The 27358-nt window shown below is 34.3% G+C and overlaps 1 protein-coding gene across 1 annotated transcript in view; it reads right to left on the bottom strand.

Moving 5' to 3' along the window:
• The window catches only part of TSC22D2 (TSC22 domain family member 2), a 50230-nt gene that overhangs the window by 6693 nt on the left and 16179 nt on the right, over nucleotides 1–27358 (bottom strand). The window lies entirely within an intron of this gene.

The raw sequence follows: 27358 nt of genomic DNA, 5'->3' as shown, positions 1-27358 counted from the left end.
CCCGGAGCCTCGGTGCCCAGGCCCGAGGGGCCCAGCCACTCCGCGGCATGTGGGATCTTCCCAGACCGGGGCCCGACCCCGTGTCCCCTGCATCGGCAGGCGGACTCTCAACCACTGCGCCACCAGGGAAGCCCGCATCCTTCTTAATAGGCTAACTGTTTCATCCATGCTCTCAGCTCAGTGACTCTGCAAATCATCCCATCTTGCCTCTCTAAAAATTAAAACCAGTGAGGGCACAGTTAGGCTAACTTGATCTCACATTTAAGAAAAATTTTTTATGAGAAATCAACTTTTTTCTTTATTAATGTGGACAGAGACATCATGGCTACTGTTTAAGATAAAAATAGTGCAAATTTCTTCTCTATTACATTTTGGCTACGTTGTCTTTCTTTTTTCTCAATACAAATGCTTATTTAAAAAAAATTTTATTTATTTATTGGCCACAACCACACAGCATGTGGGATCTTAGTTCCCTGACCAGGGATCCAACCTGTGCCCCCTGCAGTGGAAGCGCTGAGTCTTAACCACTGGACCGCCAGGGAAATCCCACAAATGCTTATTAACAAAGCAACAGGGTAGTGGAAAAGAACACAAATGACTGCCCACTTCATGGCAGCACACACTGTTTAAGTGAGTCCTTACTGCAAGCCTGAGCAACACTCTCACTTTACAGTTGAGGAAACTGAAGCCAAGTAACTTATTCAGACACAACCCTAGGGAGAAGATTAAAACCTAACCTAATTAATGTCAAAACATATGCTTTTCCTATCGTAACAGTCAGATTGTGAAAGGAAGAAAGCAACTATCTATAATGACCTAAAAGAAATCCAGCGTTGTGTACATTGTGAAAAGTGCTTTAACCAAGCACCAAATGTTAGTTGTCAAACCATAACTGTGGATCCAAAGATTAAACTATGTTCATAATATGCCATTTATCTTATCTAGCATATTCCTAGAAGAGGTTCAGCTCTGAAAACAAGGGAGGTCACTTCTTAGAAAAGGGACTTGCTCAGTGATCTTTAGACAGCCAGTATAGTTCACCTATTTGCTAAGGACTAAACCGTTCTTTTGGTTTGTTAGAAAGATGAAGATATCTTAAGATTATATGGATCGATATGCAGAATATTATAAAAAAAAATTTACCTTGCTTTACTCCAAGACTCTCCTAACTTTCTCTGTTGAATCACAACACAATTAAAAACCCACTACAGGAATTCCCCAAATTACAAAATAAAATGTGATGAGAACTTTTGTGATGAGAACTTATTTGAGTTGGCAAATCTCGTGTATCAATACTTATGTTAAAGCCCCCTTACCCAAACCAGGTAAAATCAATTCTTCTTAAACTTACAAGCTGAAGCTACAATCTTTCTTGGAGGCCAGTCCTCAGGAATCAGGTACTGTTTCCAGTAAATCACCTTCAACCCTGCCCCACTGCAATAAGCTCTATAACATCATTAGTGCTAAAAATGCTTTAACTCTAATCTGGGCAACATTTTGCCTCTTCTCTAAGAAATGTATGTTTTGCTTTTTAGAAAGAAACTGTTAAGTCACTGATTGCAAAAAAAATACATCTAATGAATCTACAGCTCAGCAAGCCTATCAAGGTTAAAAAGAGAATAAAATCCATCACCCTTCTGTAAGACGAATTTAAAAAACATTTACACTTTAACACAATTTAAGGGCAAATAACAATCCTCCTTCCAAAAAAGAGCCTAAATAGATAAAATTCATGTAGACAATCTCTGGCCAAATGCAAACCTCTGTGGTTAAGAATAAAACTATTAGACAAAGTTAACAGTAAATTAAGCTAAGAACTCAAAATTGTACATATTCTAATTATTAACCATAAGTTCTACCAATGTAAAAACAACCTGTTTAATTTCATGATTTAAAAAACTCACAAAAAGGCCCCATGGAGATTTTTATCAGTAACACAAAATAAGTGATTTTTGTGGACGATAAAAGCTATTATTCATGCTAAACAAGCAGGGAAAATGGCTACTCACAAAACTAAATGTTATTATTTTCTCAAGTGACCAATCTTACTGTGAAAAAAGCTTTTACCAAGGAACTACTAAAAACTGAGCTAAAGGGCTTCCCTGGTGGCGTAGTGGTTGAGAGTCTGCCTGCCGATGCAGGGGACGCGGGTTCGTGACCCGGTCGGGGAAGATCCCACATGCCGCGGAGTGGCTGGGCCTGGGAGCCATGGCCGCTGAGCCTGCGCGGAGAGGCCACAACAGTGAGTGGCCCGTGTACCGCAAAAACAAACAAACAAAAAAACCCCAAAAAACAAAAAACTGAGCTAAATACTTATATGAAGATTGATATTTGTTTTTATCATCTATAAAAACTTTGCTCACCAATGTCCTCTGCATATTTCACATTCATCTAATTAATTTCAGGTCAAAATCCTGACCAGAAAAGAATATTTAAAAAGAGGAAAAAAGGACACATGCTGTGGATTATACCAATGTCAATTTCCTGGCTTCAGGTATTATACTATAGCCATGCAAGATGTTATCACTGGGGGAGAACTGGGTAAAGGGGTACCTGAGACCTCCCTGCACTTTTTTTTTTTTGCAACTTATTAATCTATAATTACTCAAAATAAAAGTTTTTAAAAATATACATATACATGGTAAAGAATAAATTCAGAGAGTATACACAAAAAAGTATACCATCAACACAAAGTCCGTTTCCTACCTCAGACCCCCTTTGTCCAGAGTCAACCATATCATCTGTATTAATGACCTTAAAAAAGCCTATTTAGGAAGAATTTCTGTACTATTTCGGAGAGGAGTAGGAGAGGACTTTCTAACTATATGCCTCAAAATATTTTTTTTTTTAAAAAGCTTCTTTAATAATTTCCCTAAAATATAAAGTACTTCTAGGAATCTGTAAGAAGCCCAAATAGAAACATGGGTAGAATTCACATGAACATTCACAAGACATGAAAAAATACTCAAGATCTCATTCATAATAAAAATAGAGATTAAAACTATAATGTGATATTATTTCCCTGACAGACTGGCAAACATACTAAAATTTAATACACAGTTAGTGAGGCTGTGGGAAAATGGGCCTTCTCTTACAGTGCTGGTACAAAGTGGTATAATGGTATAACCCGTATAGAGAGCAATTTGGTTATATCTAATAAATTTTATACACAACACACTCTTTGAGCCAGCAATCCTACAAGTTTCCTATGTATGCAAAAATACATGTATACAGTTTCCTATGTATACATTTCCTATGTATGCAAAAATATCTATAGGAATTTATCCTATATTTTTGCATACATAGGAAATAATGTATTTACAAAACTACTCATTACAACACTTTATAACAGCAGGCTTTTGATTAGCAATAGGGAAGGGGTTAAATAAATCACAGTATAGTCATCCATTCAATTTAATACTAGCCATTTATTTAAAAAAACCACAAGGATGCTTTTCTGTGTACTGAGATGGAAGCAATGTATCTTGAAGATCCTTAAAGGTAAAGGTACAGATGTGTGTATATTATCATTTGTGTGAAGAGGGAGATAATACACATTGTATTTGCTTGTATATACAATAGAGAGACTAGAAGGACACATACACACTAAGAAAGTGCTTATCTGTTTAGGTAAGTGCTTATCTGGAAGGCAGGCAGAAGGGGAACAGGGACAGAAGACTACTTTCTCTACACTTTGAAGAATACTGAAAAACACATTCCAAAATGAAAATGACTCATGAAGGAGTTATTTCCCTGTACAGTGTGAACTCAAGACATGAACAAATGGCAGACAGGAAACAAGAAAGGAAGAAAGGGAAGAGGATCAACAGCTTCACTTGTATTTGGAACTATTTCCTTCTGAAAGATTAGGTACTATGTTTAACATACAAAATAACAATCAATATAAATAACATTTCTGATTTGTAAAATTTACTTCCTTGGCTTAGGGTGAATTAAAATCACTTAAAAGTATGGTGTAAATAATGTTTATAACTCCCAGTATAGTTATTTTTGTTCAAAGTGATGCTAGTAAGTAAACAGTAAAAGTCTCTCCAATAAATATCTAAGATACAATAGGCTACATAACCTTACACGATGTTGCATTAAAAATGAATTCCAAAGAAGGTACAGATAAGACTAATACTAACTTTACCTTCTTCTTCCAGATCTCTTTACACTTCAAAGTTATGATATTTTGGCAGAATTATTTTAGTATTTGGTAGTAAAATTCTGATATAACTATGGTTTTTTTTCTTGAAGAGCTACTCCAAGGAAACAACTTAAAAACTAGCCAAACTAAACATTTTTTTTCTGTTAAAACAGTCAAGATGGAAGATGTAAAATTTAGTCTGGAAAAACTGGAGACTTATACAAAAGTAAAATAGCAGCAATTTTACCACTACAGGCCAAACAGTCCAATAAACTAAGGAAGTTTGTTTAATATTCTATTATCTCAAGTTAAATACTTAAATGTAATAAGAACATGAAATCATATCTACTTAAGATAAATAAGCTTATACACTAGTTAGTTATTTCTTATTAGACTAACATTAGACAAGGCTGATACAACGAAAAAGTTATTTCCTTCTTCTGAGTCAGACTGAAAAAGAAAACGGTGTGAGAAAGGGGTAGGAGGAGGGTGGCATTTTCCCCAATGTCGGAGTGCTTAGATTTAGAGCAGACTCTCTTGAAAGAGATTTCATTTTACTGTTTACATAGCAGCAACAGGTAATTTGATGATAGCATTATTATGGGGGAGTGAAGGATACATAACCAAGGGGCTTAAGTCCAAATTAAAAATTTGACACTATAGTCTTGGCTACTTTAATTTACTTCCCGGAGACTGGGAAAACAGTATTATGACTGACAATTATCTAGACTGAGATGTACACTGGTACCTGAGATTAAAAAAAAAGGAGAGGGATTAGAAAAGAATTTTGCCAACTGATGTCTAGTTCAGAATAACTGACGAAAACCTAAATAACATAGCTATACTGAAAAGTAATATACTGGATATATTGATAGTTTCATATATTCATTCTAGATATTCTAAAACCACTCCTTTAGTCTGCTGGGATAGAAGCTGATGGTTAACCAACTTCTAAAAACATCAGAATTTATGGGACCTCCCTGATGGTACAGTGGTTAAGACTCCACCCTTCCAATGCAGGCGGCGAGGGTTTGATTCCTGGTCAGGGAATTAAAAACTCACATGCCACACGGCACAGCCATAAAATAAAATTAAAAATAAATAAATAAAAACATCAGAATTTAGTGATTAAAGTACTGTATACTTTAGTAAAAGATCTATGGTTTTCAATACTGATTTTAAGGACTATCTGTCCTACAAAGTACAAAAGTTTAATAGAACAGAAAAATTCAATGAAAATCCTTAATATGAATGAAGACATTAAAAACACATGAGTTCAAATTTCTCCAGCTGTGTTAGGAAAAGGATAAAGATTAAGAAAAAGCCTTCCAGGGAAAGGACTATGTTTAACAGCCATTTTGTAGTTAAGATCAGTTGTCCTTTAAAAGGTTAACAATATAGTATTCTTTCCCTTTGACTATGAGGAAATCACAGCACTTTCACCACCTAAGGAAATGTTCATGGTGTAAGTATATGAAAATGAACAAAACTGGAGAAAGAACATAATAAAAAAGAATGTCAAAGGACATCAAGGGGGGAAAGCAGCGGGGGGTGGGGGTTGTGGTGTGATGAATTGGGAGATTGTGATTGACATGTATACACTGATGTGTATAAAATGGATGACTAATAAGAACCTGCTGTATAAAAAAATCAGTAAAATTCAAAAAGAAAAAAAAAAGGAATGTCAAGGGAAATAAAAACAAAAACGTAAAGCTCTTAAGATTTGCATTTCATTTCAGAGACCAACAAGCATTGAATAAATTTTCACTTGGCAGTGGGCCTATTATAAAAACAACCTACGTAGCTAAATTCATCTAACATTTCTAAAGTAACTCAGAATTCTTCAGCAATGACATACAAATGGGGCAAAGGGGGGAAAAAATCAGGAACTAGTTTAGTGTAAATTTCTAATGCTAACCTTTACATTATCCTACCCCACTTCCTCCCAGTTCCAAATGCCTGCTCAACTTTTGAACTGGATAGCCTAAACTCCTTTAAGACCCTCCATGGTTTACTTTTACTCTTTGTTCATACTGTTTCTCACTCTCTAAGTACTTCTGTGGAAACTCTACCATTCTTTTATAGATTTCAGCTCAAATATTTTCTCTTCTGTAAAGGCTTCTCTAACCCTTCCAGAAGTAGTATAGTAAGTCATGTTCCACACTACACTATGGCACTAACCACACAGGCTATGTTTTAACAGTTGCATCTATCTCCTACCAGACAAAGCTCTACTGGCTGTACAAAAATCTATCATGAGGCTGGCAGCCATTTAATAAAGAATGCCACAGATACTTGGACTCAAAAACTGTATACTTGGAATTTGAGTCCTAAATATATCACTTGCCACTCTGGGGCCCCTTGTTTTTAAATTTTTTTTTTTTAGCTATAACATGAGGTATCTGTATTACATCAAAGCCACTTCCTACACTTAATGGCAAAACTGACTTTTTCCAAGCACTCCTTGGTATTTAATACATGTGGGTAATGCTATTATTTTAACTAAACTCAATATTGGGGAAACATTCCTTAATCTCATTCTTCATTTTCAGTCTGAAACTACACTTGCCATATGTTCTTCCTGCCTAATATTAACATCTAATCCATATACCTAGGTAATCCAAATTCCTTTGGAGGTAACAGGTCATAAATCCTGAACAAACTTTTGCCTCTTATTTCCTAATAGCCAAATCTCAGTAACATTTACCTTTCTATGTGACACTTTTGTTAAAAAAAAAAAAAAGTTCCAATCTGTCGCCTCTGCACATGCCCAATACTCAACAAATACTGGGTGGAAGAACATGAAGTTAGATAGTGTCTACCAGTGAGAAGATCACTAGATGTGGAATTAGCAAATACACATTGCAACTTGGCCTCACCTCAGATTTGCTGTGTCCGGAGGTAAGTTATTCTCATTGGGCTTTTTTTCTTTCATCATCAGTTTTAGAGACTTTTTATGAAACTTACTGTAACCACTCAAATGTGGTGTTTTGTGTATGTGTGTGTGTGGGGGGGGCAGGGTTAGTGAGAAGGAAGACAGGTCTTAAAAAAGTTACCTAAGCAAGCAAAGGGTCAATACAGGTCTTAAAAAAGTTACCTAAGCAAGCAAAGGGGACAGGTCTTAAAAAAGTTACTCAAGACAGGTCTTAAAAAAGTTACCTAAGCAAGACAGGTCTTAAAAAAGTTACCTAAGCAAGACAGGTCTTAAAAAAGTTACCTAAGCAAGCAAAGGGGAATAAGGGATAGCAGGACACTGCCAAATGCTTGGTCACAGGGATTAAGCAAGGGAAAATGAAAGTTTTTATAACTGAAGCACAGAGAGTCTGTGAGAAAAATCAGAGGGATGATAAATGAGACTCATCTATAACAAAGAAAATGCCAAGGATGACTGCAGTTTTTAGCATGGAGCAACTAAGGAGTGGGGAAATAGTTAATGTGTCACAGGAAGATGGTTAGATTTTTTGAGGGATGGGGAGTGAGTGGCAGAGAAACCTGAGATGAAAATGAGAAATTTGAAGTTACATTTGGGACTTTTGAATTCTGAGACATCTGGGATATAGATCATGGTGGAGAAATAAAGAAAGAAGGTTGAGAAATAAGGAAAGGTTGCTAGAAATAGGCATCTAGAACTCTAGAGTAATCTCTGGTGACGAGTCTAGATTTGAGAGTTATCAGAATGTGGTAGGTAGCTCAAATTGTGAGAGATGAGTTTGGTTAAAGAGTGAAGCCAAATAAAGGCCAAAACGCTGGGGGAGACTAGCAGGTAAAGAGCTGTAGAAGACGGGATGGGAAGAAACTGCCCTTTCTTGGGAAAGCTAATTATTTCTTTTGCTGAATGGCCTCACACTTGCCTCTTCTTTCTCAAGCATTCCACGTACTATTTTTTTTCAACTCAGCAGCTATTCTTGAACAAATCCTCTCAATCCCATTTCCACGATGAGGCCTAACCGAATGAGTCAAAATGAGACTATCCCCTTGAATATTAAATGCCAAATACCAGTGAAGAGCACATAGATAATTTTGGCTCATGTTATAGCTAATCTCTTCATTTATGTCCATTTCTTGAAGATGCAGAGATATTATTTAGAATAGCTTTACAGAAAAAACATAATTCTATGGACAATATATTTGACAAAGCAAAATTAGCCACTAGAGTTATCTGACTAAAACACAGCCTTTGTTCCTAGGTTAATAATTAATCTTTCTTTGCCACCTTATGTCCCTTCCTAATCTGTCCCCAAAGTCCAAGGATAGTAATAAATGAAAATGGAGGTTATCAAGGAACTGTTTCAAAATAGGGATAAACCCAGAAGAATAAAAGTATCATGAGGTTTTTTAAAGAGATAGTTGCTTCATTAAGGGACAGCACCAAAGCACGGTCATTACCCTTCAATAAAATGAAGAGAATATTCTATCAGGGAAAAAATCTGGTCTATTTTACTTTTAATAAATCAGTGAATGTTTTGCATTTGCGATGTTTTAAAAATTTAGGTTGGTTTGGGTTTGAGCAAAGAATTAAATTGCTGATCTTCAACAAATACAAGAAAAGTACTGTGAAGAAATGCCCTAAAGAGTTAAAACTGTCTAGGTTATCACTTTACTACCACTTGGCCTAACTCTCTTTTGCTCTCTACTTACTTCACTGTCGGGGTGAGACAGCTTACCTCTCTCAGCAGCTGCCGAAACAAAACACTGAATTCTCAGAGTAATAAAGTGGTTTAAGAATACAGGCTTTAGAATTAGACAAGCTGGTTTTAAAATCCCAACTCCACTACTTACTAATGAGGTGATCCTACCAAGTTAACATACTGAGACCAGTTTTCTCATCTGTAAAATGTGGTCATGGTTGTACTACCTTAAAGGATTACAGTGAGGATTATATGAGACTTTATACATTAGTAGACACTTAAAAATATTTTGTTCCTTCAATTGCTTGGATCAATTTGGATTTTGACACTATATAAGGTCTACTATCCCAGTGTACCTTGGATTACAAATGAAGCAGTGACGTACAAATAAAAATTATGATTAGTATTAGGAAACAACCTTTGTATTTATGTCTCACCCAAATAAATAAATAATCCTAGGTATGCTTTAAATTTACTTGATTTCTTTGTACTCAATCAAATGTTAAAGATTCAATGCAGTCACAAAATATATGCTAATAAAAATTGTTTGACTTGAGATTTAAACTTACATCAATATTTATTAAGCACAGCATTATGTGGATTGAACATTAGTAAAATTCTTATTGATCCTCGATAGAATCTCAAAATTTCATTGTTCAGAATATAAATAATCTTAACTTACTGGGGGAAATTTTTCCAAAGGCCACTGAGATATAACTGAATTGGTTTAATTCAACATAAAAACTTCCAAAAAACTGTTTAGCTAAAACTATCTCATGCCTTTCTTTAGTGTTACATGACATTACAACAATAAATATTACTAAAAACAACTCAAAGGAGTGGGATAAAGTGTTGTTTTGCTTCTAAACCACATTTACTCTAGTTGAGAATCACTGCTTTAGAATTACCTAACTCAAAAAGGAATTCTGGTATAGGACAATAAAGAAAAGTATAAAGTAGCAGTATTATAAAATCTAAAGGGTTCTAAGGTTTTTTTACTCAAGGAGAACTGTACTCAGATATGTACATTTTCAGTGGCAAAAAGTTTTTAACAGCTAACTACTTTTTCTCACTTCTTTATTTTTTTTTTTTGGCCGCTCGGCTTGAGGGATCTTAGTTCCCTAACCAGGGATTGAACCCGGGCCCCCAGCAGTGAAAGCACCAAGTCCTAACTACTGGACCACCAAGGAATTCCCTACTTCTTCTCATTTCAATCTAGATCCACATCCTGGAATTATTCCAGGCAATAACAATTCTGTAAGATAGACATGGTTAATGGCAGAACTTTACAATAGTTTGTAGGCATCAATTTATGTAAAAATTTTATGATGATTTCTAGACTTACAGCATGACCTGAAATTTGTTAAATCAATTTAGATTCTAGAGATAAGAATGAAATGAAATGGGATGCTTTACCAACATCTTTGCTCTCTTCATTTCTTGCCGATAGGCCCCATCCCTCTGACTCTTCCATAAATAATTCTGTTTTTGTTGTTTTCACTGAATGTTCTTTTCCCTTGAATTAAACCTTAAAGGCAGGAATTGTGTCCACCTCAAGGGTCTACTTATTGCAACACTCTGCATATAATTGATACTGAACATTTAATTGAAGAAAAAGATGGAATAAAACATACAGTATTTAATATATTATCTAATTATATTTTGTAAATTCAACATGAACTCATGTCAAGTTGAGCTTACTGTGCCAGGAAAAAGAGTTCAGAAATTAACTGGCTATTTAAACTATTAGAAACTAATTAAGGGTATCACTGGAACACAGTGAAAATGGGAAGACCTCCTGAGAATTTTTTTTTTCCCTCTCCCTGACAAACTCAGCTTAAATAAAAAGCCAATAAACCTTTTTGTGATGAAAGCATCTGACTGACTGTTTCTCACTGAGAAGGAAGAAAGTATAACATTTTTTAATATAATATAGGCAAACTGAAGTAAGCAGAGAAACTGTCTAAGTTTGAGGAAAAGAAAAGTCAGAGCTCTATGGATTTTCAGGTTACTTCTGACAAAATTATGCCACTGAAACTTAGCAGTTCCATGTACGGAACATGGTGATGACAAAGTCTTAGTAGACTTTGTGGAAAATAAAGCGGACTTTAAAAACTCAATGACCTTTTGGATAAAAATCTTGACAAACGTCTTTTTACATTAGAATCATGGATTCAGGGGAAAATCTTTTTGTAAATCTAGTGAAGGCTTAATTGTATAATCACACTTCATAAATATCCATCCATGGGGTATTCCCCAATATCATTCGCTATAGACAGACAGACTGAATCTAAAGGGAAAAAGTAAAAGAAACCAACAGCTATCCTGAAAGTGGAAAGAGGAGACCAAAGACTTGCCGGTTTGGTCAAGTCAGAGAAAGAAGACAACTCAAACTGTCATGCCTTTAAGCATGTGTCATGAACAATTAAAAGTTCTAAGTGAACTAGATCCAGGATTCTGAAGAAATTCAGATGTACTTCACTCTTTTTACACTGGTGGATCAAAGCACATATAAAGGAGTCCCATGAAACTCTTACATCATCACTAGAATCAATAATTTCGAAGAGGGGAAACATCCCTGCGATCTCTAAGATGTTGAGCAATGTCTCCTTACCCATTTTGAAAAAGAGCTTTAGAACTAAAACCGATGACTTAAGGCCATGAACTAGAACCCATATTCTTGATTATAGCAGATATGAAAACTAACAGAACTAACTAGAGAATATGCTCGGCTCAATGATTCCATAGACTGTACTGTAGCTTACATTTTTACATGAACCTAATCTGTTTCCTAAATCTTTAAGTGATGGCAAGATATTTTTCTGCTTCACATTTTAGATTCTCTGCTGTACAGGAAGGGTTTATAAAAGGTTTAAACATGAAATGGAAAAAGAAAGAAGACCAGGATGCTAAGATAAACATCACTGGAGGTGTTCAAAGGCTAGATGACAACTTGGAAGGTGTGTTGCAGACATGATTCAAGTATGAGACAAGTGGTTGGAATAAATGACCATTAAATTCCCCTCCAACTCAGATTTATAATTCTAGACTCAGAAGATAAACTCGGAGGTGGTATCAAATAAAAGGGCTTTGGCTCTGGAGTCATACGCAGGTTTGAATCCCAACTCCATCATTTTTACGATATGACCTCACACAAGTTATTTAGCCTCTTCAAAGGATAATAATAGGACCAGATGCTAGGATTCAGTGAGATAACACATGAATGTCTGGCACATGGTAAGCACTTAATACGTTAACTATGTAATCTGTATTAGTAAGGTATAGCGGCCTAAATCTGAATGTCATAAAATACTCAAAGAATATTGACTTAGGAGTTAGGTGATTTACTTTTTACAGCTGACTCTTGATTTTTAAGGAAATACACTATCAAATAAACATAATCCCAGAGTTTACAGTTTAATGAAAGAGACAGACAAGTTAGAGATGTGATAAATGCTCAGACAGGGCAAGATTATAGAGGGTGTTTTGGGAGCATATAATCAAGATCTAGGGTCAAGGAAAAATTTTTAGTAGAGGAAGTGCCACAGTTGGGTGGAGAAGAAAAGGATACACACACACAAATGTTCCAAGTAAAAAGAACAGCAGGTACAGTTAGCCACCTTAGAAAACTCAAATAATGAATGCCAGTTAGAAGTTTGTTGCAATTCCAATTAATAAAGAACTGTGCCCTGAATAGATGATGAGAGAGATGAATATGCTGAAGAAATACTCAGGAGGTAGACATGGCAGCACTTTGTCATTAACTGGTTATGAAAGATCAGATAGCTATGAAAGTTGGCTGTGAAAAGTCAGGGAAATTTGAACGTAAGGACAGAGGCACAGGTAATGAGTTTGAGTACCAGGTGCATATACATGGCTTCCTACAGCATATAGAGGACATCCAAAGCCATCTATATGCTCTTAGCATGATAAAGAATGTGAAGAATGGGTCTGGACACCATCCGGAGTACACCAATAATACTTGAAAGACAAAAAGAAAGGAAAAGTCTGCCAAGGGGACTGAGAACAACCAACCAGAGAGGTAGGAAGAAAAACTGGAAAGGACGGTTTCACAGTTGTCGAAATATCAGTCCAAAATTCAAAACTTATATATATCAGTATAAGCTTTGTACAAATGGACAAATATTTGGAACACTAAAAACTATTTAAAAGCTACTTAACCATGATCGCAACTATTAATATCCATGCATATGTGCTCAAAGTCTGGAAGGGAATATGTAAACACTGAGACAGCAATTGTGTTAAAACATGGATTAGGTGTAACTGTTCTTATTCTATTTCCCAAACTTCCATAGCTTAATTTTTGAAAGGGTACGTATATTACTACTAAAAAAGCTGGGGTACAAATATATTATCTGAAAGGGGACTTTTAATATAGGATTCTCATATTCTGATGACCTATTATGTTGTTTGTATATTTTCAATCAAGTTTATACTTGACCTGAAGTCTACTTCAATTTAACTGAAGAAAAAAAATTCTTATAGTTTTACTTGTTTTTGTTTTAAGCAGTACTTTTATTGTAGATTTACCTTTAAGCCATATTTAGACTCAGGAACTTTATTATAAACACTTAAAAATAGGGAAAAGGTTATAAGGTTTGGAGCTCATCTGAGGATAAAATTAAACCAATGAAAAGGATCTGCACAAAGTAGCTGCTCAATAAAAAAATCCATTTTCCCCGCCCCCCAAATAAATTTTGCTGCAAAAATGTTTTAAAAGTAGACATAAAAGAGGTTTCTTTATAGAATTATTCACAACTAAGGGCAAATGTGATGTGGCTTAGTAGGGGGTTTTACATGTGATTCATGTCCCTATCCCAAGAGACTTTCAGGGCTTGAAGTAGCTTTTTTTTTTTTTTGCGTTACGCGGGGCTTTCACTGTTGTGGCCTCTCCCGTTGCGGAGCACAGGCTCCGGACGCACAGGCTCAGCGGCCATGGCTCACGGGCCCAGCCGCTCCGCGGCATGTGGGATCTTCCCAGACCGGGGCACGAACCCGTGTCCCCTGCATCGGCAGGCGGACTCTCAACCACTGCGCCACCAGGGAAGCCCTGAAGTAGCTTTTTAAACTGCTTCCAGTGTTTGCTATTTATAAATCCTAAATATTATAGGGTGAATTCCTTAATGGTTACAGTTAGTACAATACTATTCTAGTAAGTACTAAAACTTTTCTAATACATATATACTTGCTTATAATTACAAGCATTAAATTTGAATGGAGGTTATTTTACAATACAATAAGTGATTTCAGACAGTAAGCAACTTACCAAATTTATTTTTTGGCAAGTGCTTTAAAAGATGGTTTTATAATGAGGATGACCCATTGCTATTAATACTTAAGTTCAAAGGAAATCAAATTTATGTATTCGCATCTTCATACAACATGAAATTTTCCCTTATCTTATCCTTCAAGTTTTCCAGGGTTACTCTCTATACCTGCATACCAATTGAGAGCCCAGGCTCCACTTAGAAAGCTAGATTTGAATCCTAGTTCTACCACTTAATGGCTATGTGACCCGAAAAAGTTACTTAATCTCTCCAGGCTTTCAATTTTCTTCTCTATAAACTGAGGCTATTGATAGTATCTATACAACTGCTGTGAACGTTAAATGAGATAACATGTCAAAAATACTCACTATGGTATCATGCTAAGTATTTTTACTTAGCAGTCCCTGACACACAGTAACCACTAAGTAGCAAAAAAAGCAACTACTCTGTGGAGAAACCCAATCAACACTTGAGCACAGAGAGGGACAGAATGCAAGTTCTAAACTAAAAGCAATTAGGCTCTGATTTGTTCTACCAGTCTAATGGTCACTTATAATAAACTAGCCTTGGAAAAATATCCGTAGGAGTTAACAGATCAGTGTATTCATTAAAAACTTTCTTCATTAAGTCACATACTTGGGTGTCTAACAAGGCTTGTCCCTTAGACACAAACATTCACTAGCAATGTTACTCAACTGTTTTTGAAAACCTGGCAAATGCTCTGAACTTTTCACTGAAAACATACATAAAGTTCTATCCAAAATTCCACAGGCTTCAGGATCCCCTGAAGGCCACCCACTGACTACTACATATGGATATCCTACTAAAGAAATTAGAACATATTTTCCTAACTACCAAAGTTATACAGATATATTGTACAAAATAAAAATGAAAAATATATGTAGAATAAGGGACAACAGTTTTGTTGTATTTCCTTCCAGACTACCATTGATTGTTATTACTGGTTTAAGAACCTTAAGTTTATATACAGAATATGATCAACACGAAGTCATGGAATACTATTATCTGAAACAATTTAGAATATTATTCAAAAGACAGAACGGGTATGTGTGTGTATAAGATAATAACACATCTCTGGTTAAGAATAAGGTCAGAAATAGATATTGTAGCCTATTTAGATGATATTTTCAAATAACTTTGATAGACTTGTAGGATATGTACACCATATTTTAATGAAAATATTAATTCTAATATTTTCTGTATAACCTTGGAAGTATAACTTAACCCAGAATCTTTTTCTTCATACACAAAATATGATGATCATCAGGTTGAAGATTATGATATCCTAATCTAAACAGTATTATCCTAATCTAAACTGTATTATTTTGAGAGTCCCCCTACAAAATACAGCTGTGTAAAACAAAGCAAAATAAGAAGGTGTACAAAACAAATTTGAACATTTTTGCTTTCTAAGCAGAATACAGTTCTGAAAGGAAATGTTTTTTCAGGCCACACAAAAAATGTATATTGACTTCAAATATATCATTCTCATTTGATATTGCCATCTTAGGTGTTCTCAACTAGGAATTGAGAAAATTTCTTTGGCTTTTAGTTTTAGAGACAGCAGGAAAAATGCCTTTTATTGAGAAAAATAAAATCCCACAAGTAATAAAACTATTTAAATTATATTTCATGGAGAAAATGGATGAAAATTTTTTAATAAAAAAAAGATTATTATTTCTCAAATATCTCTTGGGATATTAACTAGAAGGCATATGGGACCCCTAACTATACTGTAAGCATCTACAGCAGATGCAATAGCAATATTTAAATAGTCTTACTATAATATAGGATGGCACTTTATTTTTTAAACTGATTGTTAAACACCACTGCAAAGACAGGGTCTTGAGCCTCATGAGACTCTGAAAGAATTACATACTCCAAGTATTTAAAATTCCAAGTTTTAACTTATATATTTAATACTACAGTCTTAAGTTATACAATGTGCTCAGTTTGTTCATAAATATTCATCTCAATACAATAACATCAGGTATAATACATAAAATCTAATCCATTAAGTCTTACCAATTTATGACCTGATGAGACACTCTTGTGGACAACATTCAGTCCTTAGAAGCTAGAATAACCCTCCAACCATGTGAGGGCATCACAACTTTTAAACTTTCGGCTTTCGATCATTATTATGTCACATTCCTCCTCCGATGCTGAATTCTAAAAAAAATTCTAGCAAAGAGTTTAAGTAAATAAATGCTTTAATCAAATAGCCTTTAGAAATCTTTTATAGCAAAGTTGTATGTTTTACCATGATTACACAACTGATATTTTGTACTTAAGTATATTTTTAATGTAAAATAATTTCATATTTGATATGGATACTTCAAACTTTAAATAACATGGACTTTGAGGCCATCAGAATACTTGTTAGTAAAGAGTCAAGTAGAAATGGAACCAATCAAAGGTTTAAGATCATGATCCAGAAATTATGATTTAACACCATAACTTGGTATAGACAGCTTTGTAGTCCTGCAGAACGGCACTTGAGTTCTACTGTTTGGTCCACATCCATATATGAATTTCTAGACTTATACAGCACAGGTGGCTGGATCAGTAATAATCTATATCATTCATTTAAATGCTCAAGACGGATTCAATTTTTATACCTAAATCCTAGTCTATCTCTATCATCCCCAATTTTAAAATTAGAGAACATGATGGAAAGAATGAAATTTTATTATGTGTTTTATATAATAGATATAACAATGTATCCTATTCAGGAGTAATCCTACTGCTCATCTGCATATGGGCATGGAAGAAAATTGGGGGTAGGAGGATTTAATAATGGTAAAACTTACTTCCTTAAGAATATAATCTTACATTTATTAAATTTTTTTAAAAAGCTTTCAATTGGGCACCTATTTTAATCGCTGGAAGGTAATATTAATAACATTTTCTGTTTGATAAGAATGTTCATTTATATTTTTAGTTGCCAGTAATCCACAGAAAAGGCAACCCTCATATTTATGGGCATATTTTTACTTACATTAACCCCCTAAATAAAATGTCATAATGGGGTAAGGGGGAGGGGGAAAGGAGGAGGCCCTTATTCAAGAAGATTAATATGTGCAAACCGATAGAAAACTCAAAGACAGCATTGTAAAGGAAACTCTGCAGCCACCTCTCCTGAGATATTTGACCCAAATACAGGGGGATGGAGTTACGTTGTTATAGATTTTAACTTTTAATGGAAATTTCCTATTAAACACACATGGTCATTTAAAAGTCTTCTATACAATCTGAAGATCTATTAGAATTTTTCCCATTTACAAATATAATCTTTCCAAATGTAATCTCACAACACATTTGACTTCAATAAAACCACACAACTACATTATAAGGCTGGGCTTTGAAAAGACAATAATCACCTGGTGAAGGCAAAAATCCATATTTATTTGGATAAATAATAGTTTAAGGTTGCGGTCATTTCATCAACATTATTACCAAAATGTTTTTAGAAAGTTTTTATGCAATTCTTTTCTCCTATCAACCAAAATACTATCATAATTTAAAAAAAAGATACTTTAATGATTTACTCTTTTGAGGGACAAGTCTCATGAGAAGATACAATACTTATTTAGCAAAGTAAATGCTTCCTGAGATATATCTATCAGTAATGCTGGTAATTTGCCTGTCTGTAAGGCTTTGATGAACTGGTCATTTAAAGGGCAGACTACTCGGTCCTTTGTTAAAGGACCTGCCAACAACAAGCACTGTTATGATAAACGCCTGGAAAAAAAAATCTTTGGAAGACAGAATTAAACCAGCCATATAAAGCAGACTTAGTTATTTTACTGTGAAGCTTATAAAAAAGATAATTTTAAGGGTGTGTGCACCATACAAATGTATAGGAAATTTAGGACGTAAGAGCTGTATACACTAAAAGTATGTAAAACTTCTGTATCAAATTTTTCCCGAGCATGCATTTTCAAAATTAGCTGTTACCGAGTAAAGGGCTCACAACTGAAGAGTTTCAATCACTAAATTCCAACATGTAGGAAATCCTTATTAAAAATCTGAAATAAAACTGAGTAACTGAAGTGCTTGTGGATGAGTAACAGAGTTAAGATTAATTAGATATCCTTTAAAATTTAACTTAAAATTAGAATTCTCCTAAAAATGAATATTTATTTAGAAACCTGTTCTAATTTATCAATCATAATCTTGAATCTCTGGCAAGATTGCTATCAAAAACAAATCTTGAACATTTCCTACAGATATCATTTCATTCTTCTTTAATTGCTGAGGAAAAAAAATCTCATTTAACTGAGAATGTGCTATTGAAAGTTCTTATAGTATAGTCCAGCAAGAACTAGGCTTAAGTTTACCATTATTTAGCTTATTTTATGGCAAACTTATATTAATAGAACAAAAGAGTGAGCACAGGGGCAAAGAGGTAGATGACTTGCAATTTCCAAGTCATTATCTGAAAACTGATATGTGAAATCAGACAAACCTATACCTAAGAGTTCCTAAAGGAACTTGCTATTTGAATGAATGTGCTTAGCTTCTTTTGGTACGAAATTTCACTTTCAAAGTGTAAAACACATTTCTTTAAAAAGTTTACTACACTGTTTTGAGAATTCTTAGACATTATATAGATCAATGCTTGCTTCTGTAAAGGTCAGAAATGCTTATTTTTTAATGGTGAAAAGGGGAAAATGGGGCAACCCTGCATGCCCCTGATAATTACATATAGTCTTCCATATGTATTGGAGAAATGAGGCTAGAAATATCAAAGATAAACTTATGGAAAAAAATTAGCCCAAACGTACCTAACAGAATAAGAACACTGGCACAGTGTTCCAAGAAACTCACATATAAAAAGACATACACAATTATAGGAAACTTGTACCTGTGGTTGAGCCAAGATATAATTTAAGACAATGATGAGTTATGTTAAAAACTTAAAAAAAAGATGTTTAGCACTTTATGTATTGTATCAAATGCAACTACTGGTGGAAGATAGGCAAGAATTTCATTAATGCAGCTTTGAAAAAGAGCTCTAACAAGATAGTGATAGATATTTTTAACAGATCATGTTTATTCACAAATGATTCATACTCTTCTTTCTTTCAAAAGGACTACAAACAGCTTATAGAGAGGATACCAAAAAAAGAAAAAAAAAAGAAGGAAATTGAAATTGGGGGTGGGAGAAGATAAAAATGGAAAAACAAAGTAAGCGGAAGCAAGTTGTGTGTTACTCAAATATATGCAATAAGGTCCTGCAGGCTTTGTTAACACAGAGCTATATCTTTGACTTCGAGCTCTTGTTATAACAACAGTTAACATAAAAGAAATATAACTGTTCTTAAAATTTTAAATATCAACACGTGTTATGCCTAAGAGTTAACGTCTAATTTCTTGAAACAAACTATATGACCATCCCAGACATACATTTAGCAACATTTTCTGGACTAAGTTAGCAATATCTAAGAAACAGCTGCTGTAAATAAAGACAGAAATTTTCTGAAGATTAATGGTTAATAGTCACTGTGAACACGAGTGGGATTAGTCAGATACAACAACTCTTTTTCCCTTCCTGTTCTCCTTCTGATAGTGTGTAGGTCTAGAAAGAGAATACCTTCTTTATCTTGATATTACCACTAGCAGACATGTATTAATAGAAAGATGTTTTTGGCTTCCAGGACACAGGTTATAGCACCACTATTTCTGGGCCAAATATCACAATTAAAAACCGAAAAAAATATAATGAGCACCTTCCAAATTTTTTAGTATTTATCACCGAGGATCTTCAAACTTTGACAATAACCAGGAAACAAAACAGCATAAAAATGCTATTTCTTGAGGATATTAATCAATGAACACACATTCTAAATTATTACCACCTATTTAAATTTACTTGTCAAATGTGGAAAATATTTTAGAAGTTGTCAAGTGAAGCCTAAACAGAGAAGCTAATTTCTGGTAAGCAAATGCATTTAAATGATCTATATCCATCACAAAAATCTAATACATTTCCTGATTTGCATGATTTAGAATATTAGTAGAAGTGCACGCACACACACAAAGAATGTCAGCTAGGATACAGTCAGTCATTTCTCTCATCTAACTACCTACCAACCCAAATCTTAATGGAAGCAAAATATTAAAATAATTCCACTTAATATTTCTTTCTTCTCAATGGGCTGCCAAAACTATCTGCAGGTTTAAATACATAGAAGAGGTATGAGTTCATACTTTTAAATTGTTGAAGAACTAGAATGGAAAAACCCCCCAAACAGATGTTATATGTTTCTTCTGGTTCAATAATTTCAGGCTATATTTAAATTTCCTTCTCATCTGAACAAGTTCAGTAAGAGTCTTTTCTTAAAAAGCTTTGCTAGAGTTCTAGATTCTTCAGGAAAAAAATAAGATGGGTTTAGCAAATTATACACACACGTTTCTGTTCTGTTCAAAGGCTTGGTTTACTTAAAACCCACCTGGTGAAAAGTTAAAATACAACAGTAACAAAGAGACCTTACCAACTATTTCCGAGTTTTTAAATTGTTTTTCAAATTTCATCCTGAAAATAATTATCAAGACCTCTCAGAGTAGGTATGCTGTGGTGACTTCACTGTAGAGAAAATTTACTAACTAAAGAAGAAGGTGGTAAGCACATGAACAGAAGCATGTAACAGTGGATGAGCAGTTAATAATTTCTCATCACCAATTCTGAAGCCCAGTCATGTGCTGAAAATACTATCAGCATGTCAGGTGTCCCATTTCAGCTAGCCACAGAAAAGCTAAGAGGAGAAGAAATGCTTAGGACCCACTGAAACACCACTTCAAACAATGAGATACAGATCTATGGTTAGAAATCTGGCAGCAGACAATCCACCTTAGGCGACTATCACAATAAAACTAGGAGGATACAACAGACCATAAAGGATAGCAGTCACATACTTTGTGAACCCAAGTGGTGAGTAAAAATGTCTTCAAATTATACTACTTTTTCTCAACTCAAGATAATTAAAATCCCAATTTAATACATATGTATAAAAATCACAGTACAGAAAGAACTAGTACAAGAATATACCTCAATTTCTGTTCTAAGGGATATACCCACATCAATATCCACATGTTCTTCTCTTGCCACCCCCATACTAAACTTTGAGAAATAAAAGACTCCTCTTAAAAATTTCTCTAATCCCAGTAGTTGTTTTAGCTGTATTTTAGGCAGTACTTCCTTTCCTCTCTCTTCTCCCCAGACCCTATAATACAGACTAGTTAAGCAGATGCATTTTTTCCCAGTATTTCATCCAGAACATTAGCACTTCCTTTTTTGGTGAATATTTAAACAATCTTAAAGGAGGCTAATAGAAGTGAAGTACTTATTTATTTATATAAGACAGGAGGAAAAAAGACAGGTGTTTCATAATTAAATGTAATCTGTGATCTTGTTTAGGCTCTTGGATCATGTAAAAAATGGTCATGAATGACACTAGTGGGACAACTGGCAAAAATGTGAATATGAACTGTATGTTACATATTAGATAATAGTCTAACAAATCTGAATTTGGTAATTATACTATTTTTTACATAATAGGAAACATACGCTAAAGTATTCTGGAGTTAATAGACATGTTATCTGCAAGTTACTCTTAAATGGTTCCCAAATAATATGTTAGGATGATAAAGCAAGTATGACTAAATGTTAACAAATGTTGAACTTGGTAAGATTATTGAAAATTTAAAATTTTTTCAAAACAGAGATTCAAAGATTTTCCCTTCTTTTTGGTTAGGAAATAATATTCTTAGAATCTTCTAGTCTCTAAGACCACTTATCTTCTTCAAAGTTTCTGCTGTTCTCTAAATGTAGGTAGTGCTGCCCAAGGTCCTGGCTTGACCCTTTTTCCCTACTCTGTTCCTAGGAAATGTTAGCCTTTCCTAAAGCTTGAACTCTAAAATAATAATAATATAAACAAAGAAATAAATAAAAGATTCTTCAATCTCTTCTAGCCTTAACTTCTCTACCAAGCTGCCAGTCTGCAGCTAAAGCTGTACCCTGAGTATTTACTTCCACCTTGACTTTCCACTGGCTCTTTGACTCAAAACAAGATCTCATCACTATTTTCTCCTTCCCAAACCAACTATTTCACTAATACTTCCTAATGGTACCACCATTCCCTCAATTAGGTCTGACACGTTGGAGTCAAATTTGACTGCTTCCCTATCACATCCAATCAGTAGCAAAATTCTTTAATTCTAACCTGATCACCATTCTTTCTTTATCTCCATTGCCTAATTCAGGCCTTCATTACCTTTCTAATATCTTTGATCTCTATCCAATCCACCATTTCTTCTCTGTTGTCTTCAAATGTTTTATGCACCGATCAAATTTAACCATCCTTATCATATATGCCCTGTACTTCCACAGTAGTTCACAGTATTTCCTCTAACTGGAAGGTGACTTTTCCCTCGGTCCTTTCACTCTGCATGACCGAATTCTACCCAACCATTGGTTTCCCAATTTGTGGCCACCACTTAATTGTCTCTGACATGAGAATTCTTTCCTAATAGAGAATAGTTTGTTAGCCTTCCATTCCTTAAGCAAATTCACAGCTCTTTGAGGTTTTCTTAAAATCATGGGCAACAAAGACAAAACAGAAGTAAAGTAGATCAATTTCAAAACTTTTCTTACCTCTTTTCTTTTTTCCTTCAGAATTAAGTGCTGGGGCAATAAAACTCCACACAGTAGGGATTTTGAAAGTAATTGGCTCTAAACCTCAAAGTCAAACATTCCTGATTAATAGGATGACAACTTTATTATTTCTAGTGATTGGCAAGACTATTTCCCTGGGGGCCCATCTCCTTTCAGAAAGTAAGCTCAAGCCTGTCTGTTGAAACACCCACCTGGCTGTCCAGGTGGAATATAAAGAAAGTAGATTTTCTAGTTAGCTTTGTATTTAGAGTAACTATCCTATAGAAATGGAGTACAATAGGTCTGTCACCATCTTTTCCTATTCATTCTAGTTAGATAAATATTGCATCAAATTACATTAGCTTTTGTAGCAGGCTTGTCACTTGCTAACCAATTACTGTAAAATGCAGCCAACTAGTATCTAGGTACTTTTTACTCTACCTATTCAACTTAAGTTTCAACCTCCCTGAATTTACATACACGTTCTTTCACTTTCTCAATTGCTGCACATACTTTAGACTGTTAAATTCACAAATGTTATCACCCAATAATAGCTATGACTTCCTGCTTTAACGTCATCTGAACATTTTATAAGCATGTTCTTAGGTTTTCATCTAAATCTGAGATCCAGTCCTAAAAAGATGACAGGCCATTAAAAACTTTTCCTCTAATTTTTAGCATCTCTGATTATCCTCTACTAGATATCCTTAACTGAAATTGGTCAAAATATAATCAGATAATAAATTATGTAAGTACTAGGTACAAATTATTAGGAAATATATTTGGTGTGGTTACATAACAGTTTGGGCTTATATCTTCAAGGTACTTCGAGTATAATTATTAGGAGAGAACATTTAACCAGTAACAATCTCTAACAAGTAACCCACCCTGGTGATTCTTTAAAATTATGTAGTTTAGATCCACTATGCAGAAACATATAGATGAACCTCAAACATAATACTGGATAAAAGAGGACAGACACAAAATACATAGTGTATGATTCCACTTACTGCAAGTTAAGATAGAGGAGGGAAATAATAGGAAGGGGGCAAGAAGGGGTCATGAAGAGCTTATATTACTGTATCTTGATCTGGGTGCTAGTCACACAGATGTGTTCAGTTTGAGCTGTACATTTATGAATGGTGGACTTTTCTGATACAAAATATACTTCAATAAAAAGATTTTTAAAAAGTCATTAGCACCGAGCATTCAAAAACTAGATTATCCAAATTCTGAAACCTGAGTTTTTACCATCTGGGTTAACAAGTGGGTGTTAATGATGTATCCAAGCTTCCTGGAGTATGAGCAAAACAAAACTAATTGTGCCATAGGAGTAGTTTAGTTCTGATTTACTCCTAACTTCAAAAATGAAATCTCACAATGACAGGAAATATTGGATGCCTTTTCTAACACAAAATACTTGAGGTTATTTAACAAGAACGTTTTAATGCAACAACTGTGAAACTAGATGTAAATAGATGTAAGTAATCACTATAAAGACTTAATTTAACTGAAATCATCAAGTATCTAGAAAAAGACATAAACTTACTCAGACATTCGTTTTAAGTTAATAATTCCTGTATACTACTTTCCTTATTCATTTCTCTTTAAATATTGGTGCTATCATGAGGAATGACAAGCTGACTCAAGGGGATGGTGCACCTAGCAACTGTTACTCTCATTTGTTAACTACATTTAAGTATTTTCTTCATTGAGGCAGAAACACTTTTAAGTGTTTATCAGTAAGGGTAAATCCTTACAAGCTACCTGATTTCTTCCTTTAGGCTAACTGAGGTAAAGTTTCTTCCCTCTAGTACTCCTTTACCTTACTGACCTGATATTTACAAGAGAGTAAAGTTGTTCACTATAAATTCTTACCCTCAGCTTTTACAGACAAAGGACTCCCAACGAGAGCCTGCTCCCCAGTGATCATCAGGATAGGTTTCTAAACTAATTCTGTCGATTTAACAAAGTAATGCCAATAATGATTAAGTCTGGGAAGCTGTTTTTTAAAGAAGAAAAAACAGGAAGTCAAATTTTCAAGTTACTATTCTGAAATGCCAATAGGCTAGGCTATCACTAAAAATTGGCACAGGGCTTAAAAACTTTCTGGAGAGTAAGATAATCTCCAGAAAACTACATTATTCATTTTAATAAACAGTCAATGCAAATAATCTGGGCTCCCTGTGTTTTTTTAGCTATCAGTATCTATTATTCTTATATTTGGTGATGATTTTAGCTGACTGATTCATCCCTGATGACAACGCAGAAGACAGAAAATGATGGCACCTACAGGAAAAGGGAAAGGAAGGCTTGACAGGAGCTTCGACTTTAGTATAATAACTGAATAAAACATTGGGTATCAATGGAAAGAGAGAATATCTAAATATAGGCAGAAGCAGACTGAGGGAAAGCTTCTCAACTTGCTAACTCTAATTTAAATAGTGGAGAAAACGAACGGGCCATTAGAGAGCTCTAAGTCAATGTGAGCAAGGTATACTAGTTAACTTATATTTTGATTAAAAGATAGTCTGCTGAAAGAATTCTGGGAAAAAAAGATACCAGTCTTTCAAGTAAGGCAAAAACCAAGAATCTTCAGATATCTAGGGCAGGTTTAATAAAAATTGGCACAGGGCTTAAAAGCTGCCCCTACTGAAAATGATTTCTAAGATTTCATAAACAGGAGCCTGAAATATGGTATATATCCACATTGATAGGCAAATTTATACCTCTTAAGTAGATAATGTAAGGAATTTATAGCCCCTTAAATCTCTGAATGGTTCTATTTAATAGAATCATCCTTGAAAAATACTGATAACTGCCAAATTATTAATAATATTAAAAATCTTAAATTTATAAGTCAAAAATGAACAAGACAGCTTGGTGAGCTATTTTTCAAAGCTTAACACACATTAATCTTCAACCCCTGTCTGCGAAGAAAACGAATAAACAGTCCCACAATACTTTATTAGCTCATAGCCTATTAAAAAGTTTGCAGATACCTGCCAACTGAACTTGTAGATGGTTAGAACTAATAAGGCCAGACACTACTGCTATTCTCAACTGAAAATTAATTAAGCTAGTTGAAAAGCTAAAAGGAAGCCACTAGTCAGTTTCTCCTGCGTTGGGCTTGTCACCTTGGTACCAACTTACAGTGAAGAATGGCTGATATAGAATATAAGTTTTGATTATATTTTGGCACTAACACACTATAGACAAGTATCCAAGTATCTGTTAAAATTCTTTGGCTCTGGACAAGAGGCTCCAAGGAGAAGAGAAAATATTTTCAACCCATGAGAAACTACAGATATAGCAGCTTGCCTGATTTCTGATACCTTAAACGTTTCTGGTATCTAAAAAAGAAAACAGATAAGGAATATTTAGCTGTAACAAATGATGAGCAGGCAACTTCTACAGCTGCTTTATAATGAAAAGAAATCTTTTAATTAGATCTAAATTATAAAAAATAAAGCTCAAAACTTTCTACATTGTTTTGATGAAAATAATAGGTATTATTCATATTGATGTCATGGTAGCTCATGAAAGTTAGCTATTTGAAATAAATTACCATATATCTAAAAACTACTTTATAACATTTCTAAAGAGTACTATTTTTCCTTTTTCTAAGAGAAAAGTATAAAGTACGCCCCAAAGTACTCACCCTGGCTACATCTGGTAAGCCATTTGAATGATTAAAACTTCATGCTTGTTTCATGCCACAATTTACATTTATGTCTCAATTTATATTGCTACAGCTATACAATTTAAAAATTGAATTTATAAACATAGCACTACACATTTTAAAACTTCTTGTTCTACAAGTAACCATTTAAAAACATTTTTAAGTTAAGTAAGGAACACATCACCAAAAAGACAGTTTGTTAGAAAATTTCTTGAGTGATACAGTAAATCAAGCCTAAGAATTAAGACACTGTTATCATTTCTGAGCAATGTAGACCATGTCTTCACATGACATGTACATGCACATAGCAATACTCTATTCTAATGAAAGAGATGCAGTTGAGTCTAGGAGTGTTATCCAAAATATGCCAAAGGACACAAATGCACTGCCAGGCAGAGTTAAAAGAATCTAACAAAGCTTTGTGTGAGTTTTAAAAACATTGTTTGCACTCAACTTCTGTTAATTAGACATAGAATGATGGAGTGCTAATAAATATTCAGCAAAATAAGTGAACAGAGCATATACTACTTAAAATGTGTATTAAGCAGAAAGATAAACCAAAGTATCTGCTGCCATAACATGAACTCCAAGACTTCAGTCTATATTTTAAAAAGTTAAAAATAAAATTTATACAACAGTTCTGTGAGAAAACAAACTGTTTTAGGGGTTTATAAAACAGAATGCAGATCTGGTGAATTCTAGCAAACAAGCTTAAGGTTAAATTTTCTTGGCGAGAATTAAACAATGACTACTACTTTGATACCTTAGTCTTTTCCCTCCTCCAATTTCTTAATATGAAATAACATTTTGCTTTGAGTCACTATGGCTTTTACAGAGAAATCATATAAAATGGCACAAAATTAAAATAACTGTAGGTAGTTTATTTTATAAAATATGTTTTTACATTAAATACACATGGGTATTTCATGT

This window comes from Lipotes vexillifer, unplaced genomic scaffold (genome assembly GCF_000442215.2).
Source record: "Lipotes vexillifer unplaced genomic scaffold, Lipotes_vexillifer_v1.1 scaffold808, whole genome shotgun sequence".
In the NCBI taxonomy this organism is placed as follows: domain Eukaryota; kingdom Metazoa; phylum Chordata; class Mammalia; order Artiodactyla; family Lipotidae; genus Lipotes; species Lipotes vexillifer.
The sequence above is the reverse complement of the archived record's forward strand: the minus strand, read 5'-3'. Positions and strand labels throughout refer to the sequence as shown.